The 17,774-nt window shown below is 41.2% G+C and overlaps 2 long non-coding RNA genes across 4 annotated transcripts in view; one reads left to right on the top strand and one right to left on the bottom strand.

Annotated features, from left to right (window-relative positions):
- LOC148654187 (uncharacterized) overlaps nt 1-17,489 on the bottom strand; it is a 29,105-nt gene extending 11,616 nt beyond the window's left edge. Inside the window, exons 1-6 of one of the 2 annotated variants that reach the window (XR_015941412.1) lie at nt 17,062-17,489; nt 16,749-16,852; nt 7,247-7,364; nt 5,533-5,664; nt 4,999-5,418; nt 433-3,233 (exon numbers count right to left, since the gene is read on the bottom strand). This is a non-coding gene — a long non-coding RNA (uncharacterized LOC148654187). Of the gene's footprint in view, nt 1-432; nt 3,234-4,998; nt 5,419-5,532; nt 5,665-5,903; nt 6,007-7,246; nt 7,365-16,748; nt 16,853-17,061 lie in introns of those variants that run through there. The other variant, XR_015941411.1, reaches the window with a different exon arrangement.
- Nucleotides 6,850-10,417, top strand: LOC148654188 (uncharacterized). Of its 2 annotated transcripts, XR_015941413.1 has the most exons (5): nt 6,855-6,968; nt 7,254-7,304; nt 8,461-8,587; nt 9,201-9,261; nt 10,128-10,417. It is a non-coding gene; the product is annotated as an uncharacterized LOC148654188 (long non-coding RNA). The 2 variants fall into 2 exon arrangements; XR_015941414.1 differs by lacking the exon at nt 9,201-9,261 and having other exon boundaries at nt 6,850-6,968.
- Nucleotides 17,490-17,774: the final 285 nt, after the last annotated feature.

Genomic DNA, 17,774 nt, shown 5'->3' on the forward strand with positions numbered 1-17,774 from the left:
TTAGTCTTTGAGAGCCATAATGACAGCCAGTCAAGTGCACGTCAGTGCCTCACCCAATCAAGGAGCAAACATCACCCAAAAGAGACAAGACAAATCCAAAATTACACCTCATTTCCAAGTGGATAGCATGTTGCAATGAGGTTCAAGAGTTTAACACTAAGCCTACACCAAAAGTACCTTTTCCTCCATTGTAAAATTCTTACAAGTGAGGGGGTTGTTTGATCAATTTGGACTAAGCAACATGAAAGATATCCGAAAGAGAAGCTCACTCACCAATACTAAATGGTTAGAGCATCAAATTTGGTTTGGATTAGGGAAGACAGGAGAAGAGTGAAACTCACCTCTGCTCTGGGTAGTGCAACTGCTCCAAGATACATGGGCTTGCAGCATGTCTTCGCTCTCCCGTTTTAAAGTTCTGCACTTTATACTCACGGTAGGGCATCAACAGGTCACGCAGCTAGCATCTTTTCGGCCAGCCAGTGAGCTTCCTCGAAACAGGATTCTCCAGGCCTGTCACTCCACACTGTGCATACAGCTGGCCAGGGACCGGGAAGCACATCACTGCTGACCAAATGCACAAAAAGTTTGACTTGCAACTCACCTTTACCTTGGCCACATGGGTGCACTGATTGGGTTAGGATCAATGATCAGGTCAGCATTGAAGGTGCAGGTTATAGGTTAGGGTCAGGAATTTCAGGCAGTGGGATGATTGGTTTACAGTCTGTGAGTCCTAACAATTTAAGCCAATAAAAAAAAATTGAGCAGATGCATCAGCTCAGCTTTATCCATACAATTAGTTAATTCACCACATAAAAGGATCAATGATCACTAAAACAATTTTCATCCAATAAAGCTCAGGGCTACAGTAAATCTGATTACACTGGCTTGCAAAAAAAAAAAAATCTAGAAAAATTAAAACCTCAAAAGAAGCTATTACTCTTACCTACCACAGTAATACTAACATTTTAAAAGTAAAAAACCACAAATCACAGGAGCGTCTTCACCTGCTGCAGCTGGGAACACACTGGCTCCAGGGCTGCCTTATAAAACTCCTCAGGGCGATTAACAGGAGCCAATCCCAACCTGTGCTCAGTGTCCCACCTCCACTGTTTCCAAATCAACACAACTGCTTCCAATGACTAAACTAGCACTTACCACCTCATCTATAATTCAGATGAGATTTGGATAATTAATGGACTACAATCAACCATAGAGAACTTTCCCACCACTATTAATCCATTAGTTATCTCAAACTAAAAAGGAAATTAACCTTTATTTAAAATAAGACAAGACTGGAGGAACAAAATTACTTAACCATGTGTTCAGCTTGGGAAGACTAGAGAAAGGTATGATATCTGAAACATACTTGAAGTAAAGCAGAAATATTAACCAATACAGACAATTCTTTCCATATGACTTAATTACATGCAGCACTTTATGGTCCCAGGAACTAGCATGGAAACTGCTGAGCAAGAGACTTTAAGGCAGAGGTCTTAAGTCTGAAAAATTCCTTATCTGGAGCAAGCACAGCACTACCCATTGATTCAAACCAGTTTTAAACTGATACAATGCATGTAAAACCAAAAGATTCAAGCAGGAGGTGTCCATTCGCCTTAAGCTCACATCTCCTACCACTATATGGGTACAGAGTAACAGATTCCACTCTTAGACTCCATCACAGATAAGTACAACTGACACCCCTGCATGTTGTCACACTAAGTCCTTCTGGACCCAAGGCCTGCTCATCCCTTCTGACAGCAGAGATCCTGAAATGGAGAGAAGGATTTAGTCCAAGTCCTCAGCACTTTTCAGAAATACTAAGGAAGCTCAACCCCAAATCCAGGATCGTGCTGAACTTGCAAAATGTTCAGTATAGCACCTGCCCAGGACAAGCTAACAGGGAAACAATGTAGAGAGCAGAGAAAACCCCCCAGTCCAGGGCTCTTTCCACAAGGAAAAGATCCAGTGCAGTTCCTCTACCTTGAAGAGAGCAGTTCCTGTGCCGACACCCATCAAGAGAACCTGGCTGACATGCCATCTCCTCAGAGCCTCAACCAGTAAGGAGTCTGCAGTGTGCCAAGTCACGGTTGTACTGCAGTGTATCCAATGTGATTTACTTACATGTGTGCACCCATGAAATAAAATCCCACACAATGCAGTAATTCAGTCTTTGAGTCAGAATGGCAGCCAGTTCAGTGCATGACGGTGTAGGAGAGCTTCAACCAAGCAGGGAACAAACCCAGAAAGAAAGCCAAAAAGGTTTAACACATTAAAAACCATGTCATTTGCCACCAGAAGATATCCAAGAGGGGGGGTTGGGTGAGTGAAACCCACCTTGTCTCCAGGCACAGTGTCTTTCTAGACACTACCCTTCCATCTCCTCCAAGATCCATGGGCATCCAGGAAACTTGAGGACAGCTTACACCTCTTCACTTTCCCCACTGTTCAAAGCACAGGACTTCCATACTCACAAATGGACAACAGGTCACAAAGCTGGTATCCTTTTAGCCAGCCAGTGAGCTCCCTCTGAACAGGATTCACCAATCTTGTTTCTCCACACTGTGGATTAATCTTGCCAGGGATTGGGGAACACTGATCATTGTACTAAAATCAATTAACAATCCACACTAAAAGATCTTGACCTACACCTCCCCTCTACATACCTTCAAACTCACCTTTACCTTGGCCACAAGAGTGCACTTGAGTTAAGAGCAATAATTGGATCAGCATTAAAGACTCTGGCTGACTTGATTACTGACCACTATTTTCTGCAAACTGCCCATCACAGAGCAGCCAAGGTCAGGGATTCAGGCAATAGTTGAAATAGACACAGCCTTCCGCTTCCTCAACATTCTTCCTTTGACACGGCAGACGTCCAGGGAAACTGGATCCTTTTGCAATATCCATTAATGGTTGTCAACAGCTCACTAGAACAAACATGTAGCACCAAACAACAACAACAAAAAACAATGAATCAAATTCAGTGCATCCAACTCGACTCCACCCCAATCCTGATGGATCACGGATCCTAACCCTCAATGCTGGATCCTTACTGGCTGAAAGAAAAAAAAACAAATCCTTGTCCTGCTCACCCAGGACATAGATGCCCTTGCTTCTCTTCCTTGACATTAGCTTGCAAGCTTCTGAGGCAAGAGATTAGAATTCTTCAACTTGCTTCCCCGTGCCACACAAATACTCAGATCTTTAGGTCAATTTACAGAAGACTAACATTCCTAAAGTAAAGGGGAAAAATAGTTAATGGAAGATATTTTTCCCCATCTGGACATAGGGTACATACAAGTACATCTAATGCACACCTAAATAAAACTACCAGTACTTCTACATAAAAACAGTAACAAGTTTACAGTACAGAGAATTGACAGACATTTCAAAGTTGTATACCCAAACAAATAGTGGTGGACAATGCTTTAAGAAAATGCCTCAACACACAACGAAAGAGGTGCAGTAAGTTTGCATTTACTACAAAAAGAGCAGAAAGTCCCCCCCCCCCACCTCCAAAAAAATAATTAGGTTCCACAGCAGTACAAAACCAAACACACTAACCATCTTCAGTACCAACAGCAGCAGCCTTGACTGGAGTTCCATAAGAGGGGAACGGTTTGAGTTTTAACACTTAAAGTTGATTTCAGCCTTCCAGCTACAGCATGCTCTATACCATTAGGGAGATTACAGCTTGTACATATGCAGAACAAGCCATTGGTAAACTAAGCTTAACATTCCCTAATCAAGTCATTCAAGTGTTCCAAGAGGTGTAAAAATAGAAATAGTTTACTACCATAGTATCTTGTATGGTCACAGGTCAATACACAGGAGCCAAGGGAAAAATATGCAGTATAAAACCAGTTTAAACAGGAGAACAAACAATGAAGTCCTCCAGCACAAGTAAGTTTCCATACTGCTCTCTCTCCCTTCTCACAAGAGAATACATACCACTTCAATCACCTAGAAACTCATACCTCCCCTTTCTGCACTAAACCTCTGACAGCATGGCTTTTAGTGCAGATAATGGGGAAAAATACAGCCTCACTGGGCTAAATCAGGAAGTCCACCTTACACTAGACTGGAGCATAGGTTTCCCCATTTTTTAATTTAATTCAGTTCAGAATTTCAGTCAATGTTAGATTTATTTACATGTGTGCACCCATGAAATAAGTCTCACATACTGTGAATCTCTATTTTTCACTGGTACCCTTAGCAAAATAATTTAGCCAGATCTTTCCCTGTGCTTGCACAACACTTTCAGTATTGGACTTCCATTCCTAATTTACCACTTCATTTAAGTTAGAAAACAAAGAACCCCAGCAACTACAACTAAACAAAGGCTGTAAAATCAGGGACCCCTCCTGCCTGGAACAGTCAGTTATAGCTCAACCAGCCAGGTGGCTCAGGTGCTCCTAGAAACAGCCACCCCAAGGCTGGTGTGCAGAGTGGCAGTCAGAACAGAAAGCCACTCCTACCTTTGAAGGAGGATCAAGCAATGTCAAGCCCAGAGCTGCCCCACACACAGTCACCCCGGTCTCTACTCCTGGGTGGTAGAGAACTCACTGAGCAGCTCTGACAGGGTCCCCTAACAGCTGTTGTCTTGGTTTAGTAACTAAGAACTCCTCAAGCAGATCTTCACTGAAGAGAAAGCACCCAGTCTACAGTGTGCCACATCTGCACATTCCTGGCAAATAAAGGTCATCCCTCTGGGAGCAAAGGCCTGGTCAACCCTTCCAACAGCAGAACCTGAAGTAGAGATTTAAATTTGATCCTCTTCACTTTGAAACAGTAAGAATTTTTACTCCCAGTACCAGTTTAGTACTATACATGTCAGTATATAGTACAGCACCCAGAAGATAAGAAAACCTACACCTCAAATTAAACCAACACTCAAACATGATAGAAAAATCACCAGAAGTCTTCCAAAACTAACACTAAGCCAATTCTTAAGGGTAAAAATAAATTAAAAAAACAGGATACAAGAGTGAAACTCACCTCCTCCTAGACACTACCTTTACAACTGCTCAAAATTCATGGGCATCCAGAATATTCAAGGATTGCTTGCAGCACCTCTTCACCTTCCACTGTTAAAACCACAAGACTTCAATATCCACAGGTGGGCATCAACAGGTCACACAGTGGGTATCCTTTTAGCCAGCCAGTGAGCTTCCTCTGAACAATTCTCCAAGCGATGTCTCCATACTGTGCATTGAGATGGCCAGGGATTGAGAAGCTCCGAGTACTGCAGTGTAGTTTAACTCACAGACAATCAGAACCACTGCTGAACAGCCTTATAAAAAGCTGGTCTGTGCAGTTTCCACACACCGTTCCAACAAAATCTCATCTGGAAACTCCACCAGCATCCTCTCTCAAGTGAATGTGCTCATTATCACCATCTGCCTCTCAGAACAGCACCTGAAGGAGACAAGGGCAGCAAAACACTGATGGCCACCCCACTGCCACAGAGAGGGGACCAGAACAAGTGCCATACAGACTTCTCCCAGCCTTAAGAGCTCACCCCGCACTGACCTGCATCTCCAGTTTTCTATAGTCCAGCAGAGACTGGAACACCAGCATGTTGGACAGAGAAGGGTCTTCCCTGATGTCCCAGTGAAACTGTCAAGTCAGGATATAAAGCCTTTCCTGTTGCCGGTTTGAGCTCTAGAGAAGAGATCACAGTATTTACCAACAAGAGTTTCATACACTAAAACAAAATGTATAAGTGTTGGGGAAAACTAAAAATTGTCTAAACCAAAAGCAAATAGAGACTTCACACTAATCTTAACTTCACTCCATACTCTCAAGTATTGACACTTCTTAAAGTTTTTAAAAACACATCTTTGCAAAAGCTTTACAATTCTTCAACAACTGGTTAAAAAAAGCATAGCAAAATAATTTACCTTATATAATAATGACATTAAAAACTAACAACCACCACTCTAATAACATAAAGCCTCTCTTTAACCTGCTGTAGTAAGAGACAAAGAGAGCCAGACACCCACCCGCCTGGGCTGCCTTGTTATAAGCCTCATGATGACCTCACGGCTGTAGCTAATTCACCAGGGGCCAATCCCAACGGCTCCTCAAAGGGCCACTACCAAACCCCCACCGCTCCTAATACAACACACACCTGCTTCCAACGACCAAACAAGCATTAGCCAGCTAACCTATTGATCTCTCATCCCAAAGCCAAATTAATTTCCAAATGACTACCAAGAACACTTGTTAAATAGCACCCTGCTCCTGTTATTCAATTAGTTGCAGTTTCTTAGTGATTAAACCACCTTTTTATCCCTTCAAATTTCACTCATAAATGGTGAAAAGTGACTTGAAGCCAAACTGCAAATTATTCAAGATCCTTAAAATGTCCTTAATATAATTTCAAATGTTCAAAGTGTATATATATCCACACTGTATATCACATATATAAACACAACATGTTTGGTTGTGTAACAAAACATAACTGCAACCTTGATATTAACTTAACATAAAATTTTATTTGGTCAAAACCATCACTAATCACACAGAAAAAAATAACACTCCTACACTCCTGAGGAAAAAAAAACATTAATTAAAAAAGTTAATTTATATGACAAATGAACAGGGTGGGAGTACAATAAGTAATGGTTGGGCTCTTAAATTTCACATTTATATCTGCAGATGACTAGAAACTCATCTCTCCTACATATGTGTGTGTTTACAAGGCTGTTTTTTTATTCAGTTCAGTTTATTTGTTATATACACAATTAAATCCTTATTCACATGTATGGTCCTATAAAAAGACATTAAGGAACACCCCTTTTAACTGTGGGTTAAACCTGTTTCACAGCCACTACGACTGTCACCTGTGGATGCTTTGCTCCTCTGTTTTTGCTACATTCCAAGGGGGAGGTGCCAGCCCTGCTCAGGGTATAAAACAGATTACTCCCTTTGCTCCTGTTTCCATTCAGTGGTTCAGAACAGGGGTGAGTACAGGCTGCTCTGGGGGGTAGAATATGTTCTTGAGATTTGCTTTAAGTTTACAGGGCTGAACTAGTTGGTTTTTCACTTTCTGGGGTTAAAGGGGACTACCACTCCTGGACTGGAGCAGCAAGTGTTTGTATTGTTGCTAAATATTGATTTAAATGAGTGTTTACAAGGTTGTTTTATCAAACACTTGATTATGACCATTTAGTTTGCATTCCTATAATAGTATAATTATATTTCATAGGTAAAATATAACTAGTATACTTTTCTTGATTACCTGGTAGAAAGCAGCTGAGCTGCATGAAGCCATTTCTGGTGGACTATTGATATTGTAGGTGGGTACCTGCATCAGCATGGGCAGTCTGCAAAGGAACAAGTAATATGCATATTCCATGCTGAAAAGAGAAGAAAGAAAACACATTTCAACTGTGAAGCCTTCTTTTTGTTTCCAATTGATTTTGGCTTTTTTTGTTGCTTGGAAAACTGGTTTTACTCAGGTTTCTTGTGGAGGTGCCAGCCCAGCTTAAGGTGTAAAAAGTCACTGCTCCTGTGTTCATTCAGCATTTATAAAGTGGTGACATCTGGCTGTTTTTGGGACAAGCCTCTTTGTCAAGTGCTGTTTTTCTCTAGTTGACTTTTTTAATGAGTGGGGGCTCTTAGATTCGTTCACTTGGCTGGTTCTAGTAAACTGACTGGAGTGCCTGTTCCTGATGGAAAGGTCAGGATACTGTGAGCTGGGTAGGTACACTGTAGCAGTGTCCATTTTCCTTCATGTGGAATCCTTCTGTTAAGCTATGACACTTTCCACCTGCCCACCAAAGTGAGGGTTTCCCAGTTTATTGAAAATAACTTTTCCTGAATCTTGGGAAACAATTCCAGTGGCTCTTAACTCTAGAGAATTGGTTCCCAATCCTGTTCCTGGTGACCTTGTTTCAGCTCAGCCCTTAGTTACACAATCAAACCCTTCATTGACTGTGGTTTGTTCCCTGCTCTTACTCATGTTGGAGATTTAAAGTAATATATTGTAAGTTAAATAAAGTCCCAAAGGTGTGCAGGTCACCAAGACTTGGAACTACTGCTATAGAGCATAGATACCCCGTCTTGGCCCGACAAACTTACTCTTCAGGTTTTCCATGTTTTTTTAAAGAATTGGCACCTAATGAGCAGTGTTAACCAGAGCTGCTGTCCTTGTCCTTCATTTCCCAGCTGGAATGAACCAGGGTTTGGGAAGGAGGACCCGTGGACCCCTGTGAAGTGTGATCCTGAGAACAGGAGGTGCTGTACTCCTGCCATTGTGGGAGTCCCAAACAGTGCTTAGCCACATCACGGAGGCAGACGCCTTAGGTTCTTTCAATAAAGGGCTGGGTAATATGCTTATGTGATTACACAAAAGCTGTGTAGCTCTACCCTTGAGAAGGATAGACTATGGCTTTGACTACTAAACTTCAAATGGCCTATCAATAGTATCCCTTTTCCTTACCTCATGTACAGCATCAAACCCTGGGAGGTGGTTCATCTTCAGTGCTTCTGTCATTTTTGCAAAACGTGATGCAGAGCTTTCTTCCTGGTGCACACTGTTCTTTAGTAACACTTGCATCTCGTGTAGAGCATGGAAAAGGTGAGTAAATGTACTAGTTTCCCTGAATCACAGATTCAACTGCACAGGTTATAACTGTGTAATAGTGTTTACAACACATACTAGTTTATGCCAAGTTTTGAACTATAATGGCATTTTAAGTGATTGATTCATCAATGGTGTCGTTTTTTAATCTGTTACTATTGTCTTTTTTTCCCATAGGCAAGTGTACTATTCTAGGTTTATAAAAGTTATAAATCTTACCATCTTACTTGAGTGCAACATGTAACACTGCAAGTGTTAATCCAAGGGCTCAGTACTGCAATTAAACTGGGGGGGAAGTGGAGGTGAACGCTGGACACATTCCTACTGGAATAGTGCTCTATAGGCAATATTAAAATTATCTTCCGGTTTTAAGGCTCAGCAGTGGAAACCAATCTATTGTTCACTTTGCAATTAACTCTTTCTTGTTCCTTTACAACCAAAAAATGTGGACAGCTTCCTCCTCAAGCACTTACTAGTTTAAAACATGATTTTTTAGCTGCTGTGGTACTAGTAATACATACCTACTACCTGCAACTACAACCAGCATGTGGTGGCAGTGCCAGATGAGATTAAGTGTCACAAGTAGAAGTTCACACCCATGTCTTTCCAGGATATAATCTGGAGTTTAACTGTCTGCCTATGGTGAAACAAGCCATCAGTCCTTTAAAATGGTAACTATCATTGGTTAAATGTTTGTTTTATTTATATAGTTAACTGACTGTTTTAGAAATGAAGCTTTTCCATTGCCTTTCCAGTCTGACCTTAGCAGAATCTCACTACTCTTTACAAAATCCACAAGGTGGCCAAGATCAATATTGTCTTCTGGATCTGTAGCAGCTTCACATGTGCACCTTAATGAAGGCTGACATCAGTAAGGAGGAATTGAGACCCAGTTTAACTACTGCAGTTTAATTTAGATCTCCTGTACCTATTGGGCGGAAGAAAAGTGATTTTTTTTGTGGAAGTGATTTCAAAAGCTAGGGCAAAGCCCACAGAGCTCAACCAATCGTTGACAATGTGGCAACTGCTTTACCTCAAATGTTTGTCTTCAGAGTACAAAAAAGTATGAGAAAGCAGTTGGGGAAAAAATACTCAACTCCATTTACATATTAAAATGTACCTTCTTCCACTGTTCTCTTTTGCCCAGTCCCACACAACCTTCCTTAAAATACAGGAGAAATGGTTTTGCTCAGAATGTTCATGACTAGACTAACCTATCAAGTTTAAGTTGTTTTCTGATAGCGGTATGTTTTGCACCATGAAATTTGAAAATGCTAGATGTAAGTAGGTTACCTTTTTTCAGAGAGAAGTAATGTATTTATACATATTGTTAATTTTTTCAACATACAATTAAAGAGTGTGTTTGCATTAAAGCTTAATTAAAAATATTATGTGCGATAGCTTATGTAAAAAGCAAACAAAATATACAAAAGTGGATGACTGTAAAAATTAAGGTACAACAGAGTTCCTCACGTATTCAAGCCTGGGTTCAATTTTAACTTGGCAATATCACTCTACACTGCATCTCCTGTTCCAGTTTGCTCTTTCTCCAGGCCTTCACTCTGCACTACAGCTCCCAGTTCCAAACCTGCACTCCAGTCTGCACTGTGGTTCCTGGCCTTTGCCCTGGAGCTCTGGCCTATTTTCTGCTGGTTCTCTTGCCTGAGTTTCCAATCTACGTTGGGAGGCAGCCTTCATCCTCTAGGACCCCAGGGCTCCTTTAGTGCAGGCACATTTCATTCTTACGTCAATGTAAACCATCCAATAAAATTAGCAGGTCTCAACCAACAGACTCACAAGTAAACCAGAATGAACAGTGGAAGAAGAGTATTGAGTGAGCTATCATGATCCTCACTGCCTACTCAACCATAAGACAAATCTCTTAATGAGCACTAGGACTGGCTAAAGAAATTACTGTTGTTAATAAGGTCCAAATTATAATTGCTAGATTTGGACTATGCAGAAACTGATTTAAAAAAATTGAAGTGATTGTCCAAAATTTGAGGTTCCAGAGGCTTCACTTCTGCACTGGGAGTGCACGAGACAATGAATCACTAAGTGGATGTTAAAGTTTAATTTATCCCATATTCCTTCTTCCTTATATTTTTCCACTTTTTGCACAAATTCAGGTAATTATCTTTTCTTGAATTTCCTGGAAACTAGTTAAAGAGATCAAAAGCTCTTGGGATCCTAAGAGGTGACCACTGCATTTAAACTTGAAAGTTTTTAATACCATAAACCGATATTGCACTAACCGGGAGCATTTCCAAATCCTACATGAAAAACAGACAGCTCCCCTCTTTCCAACACAAGCCCAAGTCTGTTACAGATGGCTGCATTAGACGGTTTCCCGCACATCAAATGCACTCTGTGCAGAAAATTAAATTGCTTAAGTTGATGATGTACAGAAATAGACACTGTGTACAGTACATCTTTCCAGACCCTATTCCGCTGTTCAGCCAGATCCTTCTCCCAGATAAACTCAATCGCATGACATGCTGATACTCCAGAGATCCTGTTAATTCAATATAGTTGACAGGCTACATGTGTATAAGTTTTAAGTACACCTGTGAGCTTCTCCCCGATTCTGACGCTTTTAAAGTGTGAAGAGTGTTTTAAGAGTTGCACTGTGAGCTGCAAATCAGTTTTTGTTTGATTACATTTTTCATCAAATACACTCTGCTGAAAATTAAATTGCAGACGCTTATGATGAGCAGAAATAGACACTTTGTAATTCAACATAGTTAACGGGCTACATGTTTATAAGTTTTAAAGATCCCCGTAAGCTTCTCCTCAATTCTAACAATTAGGTGAGTATTTTTACAAACTAAAGTCCAGCTCATAGTTAGTCTTGAAAAAAATCTAGGAGCGTTACTTGGAGACTAAACAATTATATGAATATTTGTGGATGTAGTAAATTAAGATCTCTGTTGCAAGATGACAATATCCTCGCTGTTACAGTATATTGGAATTCCTCATTTGTAAAATGGGTTGATTGGAAAAGCAAATGTGGATGCTGCCGAATAAATATTGTATAACTAATAAGGTTAAGGAGGTTTCATACAAAATAATTAATCATATTTACCCAGTTGAGACCCTTGTTGTCCAGCGATTTAAAATTGAGATAAGTGATATATGTGTTTTATTGTGACATTAGTAACTTTTCCATATTTATTTTGGTTATGTCCCATGGTAAAACCTTTCTGGACTAAGTTGCAAATTATATTAAAAAATAGACCAATATTTATATTTGCTTTGAAGAAATAGATGGCATGTTCAATCTCAGCCCCATCGAAAACGATACAAAAATATCGTTTGTAACTTTATTAGAATGGCACATTATCATGTACACAAAATGAAATAGTCTGGGAAAAATCCTATGTTTGAGCATTTTAATATGGATGTAAAGCAGAATCTGCAGACTGTTCCAAATTGTAAAAATATGAAAGCGGTGCAGACTTCAATTTGTTTCACCTTTTTATAATTTGTATTTATTTTATAATATGTACCCCTGTGATGCTTTTCTCTTGAAATGTTATCTGTACTCTTGTTTGTATTGTGTTCGATAATGCTGAATATTTTTTAAAATGAACTATTAATAAATAAAATTTAAGAACTAAAAACTATTAAACTTACATTCTGTTAACGGTATTTTCAATTTAAAAAGTTTTGAAGGTGAAATTTTGCTTAATGGCCACAAGGTGGAGCCATTGCACTATTTCTGTAAGAATCAAAATGTATTTTTCCAGTTTAATTCCACGGATCGGCCAACAGAGGGGGCACTTCTCCTACTGCTTCTATTGAATTCATAATAATTGCTTTCACTTATATCGCGCTTTTCTTTACGGGAAGATGTGATGAATTATGGAAAATGAAGCCTGTGCACTGTGGGTTTGAAAACTATTTTAAGTTTCATGATGGATGAATTATGAGAAAATGTTACATTGTCTGGTGGTATTTGCAATATTCTCAAAATATACAACAGAGCGACATCTTAATCTCACAACAAGACTGTACAACGCATCCACCTTGCGTCTTGGCAGAGGCAACAGCGACAGTGACCTGTTTCTGGACTAAACGCATATACACATATACTGCTACATCTGTTCTCTTTCTTTTTCTTTTTCTTTTTCCCGTTTACAACCACTTTTGTGCAATATATGCCAGGGACCTGTGCAATACATTTATATTTATATTTATATCTATGGTTACATCTATATTTATATTCATACGTGTGATACGATTTTCTGTGTACTGTTCTGTTCTAGTCTGTTCTTTGTGTGTCCGGACTGTGAGTAACTCTTGTATTGGATTGTATGTATTGTACTATTAGTATATAATTCGTTACACTGTGGCTGTGTTGTGTGTGTTAAGCTGCTGTTGCACTGCAATTTCCCTCACGGGATCAATAAAGTATCTATCTATCTATCTAGAAGATCCTTCTTTTATACCTAAAAGCTTTCAGATGTTGAACAATTAAAATATTGCTTGCAGGAATCCAATTACTGTTATGAACTTTTTACAAGCTAATGTCTGATTTAATTTTAATCTTATGATATTATGCATTATGGTAATGTACCATTGTTGTATTTTATTATTGTCATGTATGTTTTATGTTTAAGGTTTTGATGAAAACAACAAATTAGCTTCAGGACACTAAAGATGAATTAAATTATAAAGTAGATAATTAAATCATAGTATTGCAACCATATTTACTGGCAACCACACTGTCTAATTTTGGTGCTGCTCTTAATCTTGTCAGTTGGGTTGCTGATTTCCTTACAGACAGAACTCAGGGCCTTAGAGTCAACCATACTTCGTCTCAAGCTGCATTCTTGCACAAATGCTTCCCGAGGATCTATATTGTCTTCCTTTCTCTTTGTTCAGTATACAATTTGTACGTTATTACCAGTCAAGTAAGACACACTTGCAGACAACTGTTATTAGTTTCTTGCAGGCAGATGTGTAGGGTGATGGGCCAACTAGAGAAGATTTTGCCACCTGGTGCAAACAAAACTACTCCAAGTAAGTTCACTGTCAGCTCAGCTCAGCTCTGGGCATCAGTGTGGTGGACTGTGCTGTAAGAGTGCCTTCACTGTCAGGCCCCACTCGGATCAAGAGAACACAGCAGCACAGGGACACACTGACACAGCCCAGCCAGCTGCATGACCTGCACCAGGCGTAGATGGACTCCAAACAGCCACGAATGCCAAAGAGCCCTAAAGACAAACTTCAAACAAAATAAACTACATTTCAAAACTCAAAGAAGGCTCCACAGCCAAAACATTGTTTTCTTTCGTCTCTTTATAGCAGGGAATAAACCCATTACTTGATCCCTTACATTTCAAAACGCTCTGTATCAAACCAACAAATCGTTCATAAATTTAAACCATGTTTTTGAGAAACTAGCCTTAAAATCAAAATGACTAAATTCATATGAAACACACTCAGAAACAATATCAAATGGTTTGATACAGAGTGCAGAAACAACTGAAGAGAGCTACCAGAACTAAAACAACACCACACCACTCTGAACTGCGCCTCAGATACTGTGAGATGGTTTGACACTACATGCACACCCTAAAGAAGATAAGCACATACACAAACAGACAACTCTCAGACCATGAAAGAACTGTGGCCAAGACACAGTCAACAACACCTGACCCAAAGCCTGCTCAAACTCCTCAACCTTGTCCTGACGGCCGGCTGTTTCCCTGAGGCCAGGAATCAAGGACTGATCACGCCCGTCTGTAAGAATGGAGACAGACTCGACCCCAACAGGTACCGGGGCTTCAGTGTGAACAGTAATCTGGGGAAGGAACTCTGTCGTATCTTGAATATCTGATAACCGGCCCTCCTTACTGAGCACAATGTCCTGCATTAGAGTCAGACTGGCTTCCTACCAAACCGCCACACATCCCATCACATTCACACCTGGGCTCCGATGGCCCATCTGGACCCAGAACAGCAGAGCCTGGCACTGCTGGAGCAGGACTGTCACACCTGGGCACTGCCAGTCAATCTGGACCCAGAACAGCAGAGCCTGGCACTGCTGGAGCAGGACTGTCACACCTGGGCACTGCCAGCCCATCTGAACCCAGAACAGCCTGGCACTGCTGGAGCAGGACTGTCACACCTGGGCAATGCCAGCCCATCTGGACCCAGAACAGCAGAGCCTGGCACTGCTGGAGCAGGACTGTCAGACTTGGACACTGATAGCCCTTCTGCGTGAGACCAGAGTCATTGGTTCCCAGAACAGATCCAGATCTCAGGAAAACAGTTACAACTTCACAGTGAACAACAACACTTTGAAACACAACCTACTACACATACTTCTAACGGACAATCAGTTCATCTGGGAGTTTTCCTGTCAGTGAAGTCACTGAAGGAGAAGGCACACAGGGCTTTCCATGGCAGTAAAAAGAGGCTCTACAACATCAGTCCCCCAAATACGATTGGCTCTGAATATTCAAAAGTGCACTCGAACCCTTTACCCTATACTGCAGTGAAGTGTGGGATTACACTAAATGATTACACTAAATGGGACAAACAGCCTGAAGATACTCCATCCAAAAGAGTAAAAACATCCTCCAAACTGGAATGCTACAGAATTCTAAACAGACGATCCACACAATAAACACTAGCTGGATATTTGACCAGACTAAGAAACAGCAAAGAGATACAGACCCTGTCAAGTACAGGTTCAAAAACACAATCAGGCCAGAGCAACTGGCTGACAAAGACCCGAATGTCCAGAGAGGACAGGCTGTGCTCCCATTGCCGAAAGAAAAAAAGGAAAGAGAGATACACTTTCTGCCGCACGGTGAGAAATATTCTGGAACAAGACGAACATTATTCACCAATAAAACAGATCATATCGCAAACCTGTCAGAATCAGAACAATGTCGAGTCCTGCTGGGAGAGAAATAATACAGTGTGTGATCTCCTGTCCCAGCCTGAGGAACAGTGAGCCTGTCTCTCAATAATAATAATACAGTGTGTGATCTCCTGTCCCCAGCCTGAGGAACAGACAGTGAGCCTGTCTCTCAATAATAATAATAATAATAATAATAATACAGTGTGTGATCTCCTGTCCCAGCCTGAGGAACAGTGAGCCTGTCTCTCAATAATAATAATACAGTGTGTGATCTCCTGTCTCAGCCTGAGGAACAGACAGTGAGCCTGTCTCTCAATAACAATAATAACAATAAAAACAATAATAATAATAATAATAATAATAGTGTGTGATCTCCTGTCCCAGCCTGAGGAACAGACAGTGAGCCTGTCTTTCAATAATAATAATCCAGTGTGTGATCTACTGTCCCAGCCTGAGGAACAGACAGTGAGCCTGTCTCTCAATAATAATAATACAGTGTGTGATCTCCTGTCCCAGCCTAAGGAACAGTGACCCTGTCTCTCACTAATAATAATACAGTGTGTGATCTCCTGTCCCAGCCTGAGGAACAGACAGTGAGCCTGTCTCTCAATAATAATAATAACAATAATAACAATAATAATAATAATAATAATACAGTGTGTGATCTCCTGTCCCAGCCTGAGGAACAGACAGTGAGCCTGTCTCTCAATAATAATAATCCAGTGTGTGATCTACTGTCCCAGCCTGAGGAACAGACAGTGAGCCTGTCTCTCAATAATAATAATACAGTGTGTGATCTTCTGTCCCAGCCTGAGGAACAGTGAGTCTGTCTCTCAACAGATGACTCTTGGGCATGTGCCTGTGTGTTGTTAGTTTGTGTGCTTTTCTATATATTGCCTGCTGCCGTGAAACACGTCCACCTCGGGGATAATGAAGACTCCCTCTCTCAAGAAAACACAACGCATCTGAAAATGACTTTTCTACAAATGTTTTCACTCCTCTGGTGTCAAAGTACTGCATCTGCAGGAAGGGGCGACTCGTCCACCCATTGTCCAGCAGGCCCACTCTACAGCACATTAGACAGATGCCTGTGAAATCGGCACCTTCGGGCTGCTTTACAAATATATTATGTAATACAATGCGTATTTTTACGGTCACGTTAACTTGCACTGTTAGTGTGTGTTGTGAGTTCTGGTGTGAATGAAACATGGCTGCTGTGATCAGATAACATTCAGGGAAACTCCAGCTCTCAGTATTTAAGAATATTAAACCTTTACTGACCACAGTGGTGTTGAAAGCGAAGCTCCACTAAATTCTGTCAGGAGCTCCTCAGAGCCTCAGCTGCAGAGACCGGCCTGGAGACGCCCATCCTTCTGACTTGAAACCTGACAGGTGATGAACAGGAAAGGTTTTTACTCGTGTGTCGGGACACCTGGAGTGACGGAGTGGTTGGCATTGCAGCCCTGGCTTTCTCCTCAACTGGGATACGATCAGGTGGGGATTTTGTTTTCCTGGGGGTTTAAGTGGTGCACCTTGACTTGCAAATTCGTTTTTACTTTATGACAGTTTTTTTTAGTTGTTTTAAAGAACTTACTGTTTTGATTAGATGCATCAGAGATTGTGACTCTGCTTTTAGCTTCCCATTCCTTCCAAACAAAGGGTCTTCTGTTGTAGAGAACAGCAAAGCATATCCAAAGCAAAGCGGGAGGGGACTGCAGTCCAGAGAAACCTTTAAATTTACAAAGAATGGAGGCAATTTCACACCTCTGGTTGTGCCAGAGGGTCCTCAGTGGAAGAGATACCAGGGTCCCCAGCACTGCTGTCACCTCTTCTTTACTCCTCCTATGCTAACAACTGTGTATCTACTGCTGTGAAAGGAATCAAGTCTGCAGATGATCCCACCGGAATAAAAAAAAAATCTGTAGAGGAAGGAGGTCACTGTTTTAATCAGCTCCACACAGACAGCACCCCAGGAACCAGACCCATGAGAACAGGGGCAGAGCATGCAGACTCCACACAGACAGCACCCCAGGAACCAGACCCATGAGAACAGGGGCAGAGTATGCAGACTCCATACAGACAGCACCCCAGGAAACCAGACCCATGAGAACAGGGGCAGAGCATGCAGACTCCACACAGACAGCACCCCAGGACACCAGACCCATGAGAACAGGGGAAGAGCATGCAGACTCCACACAGACAGCACCCCAGGAAACCAGACCCATGACAACGGGGCAGAGCATGCAGACTCCACACAGACAGCACCCCATGAACAGGACCCATGAGAACACAGGCAGAGCATGCAGA

The sequence above is a fragment of the Lepisosteus platostomus genome, chromosome 9 (assembly GCF_059453375.1).
Source record: "Lepisosteus platostomus isolate fLepPlt1 chromosome 9, fLepPlt1.hap1, whole genome shotgun sequence".
Classification (NCBI taxonomy): domain Eukaryota; kingdom Metazoa; phylum Chordata; class Actinopteri; order Semionotiformes; family Lepisosteidae; genus Lepisosteus; species Lepisosteus platostomus.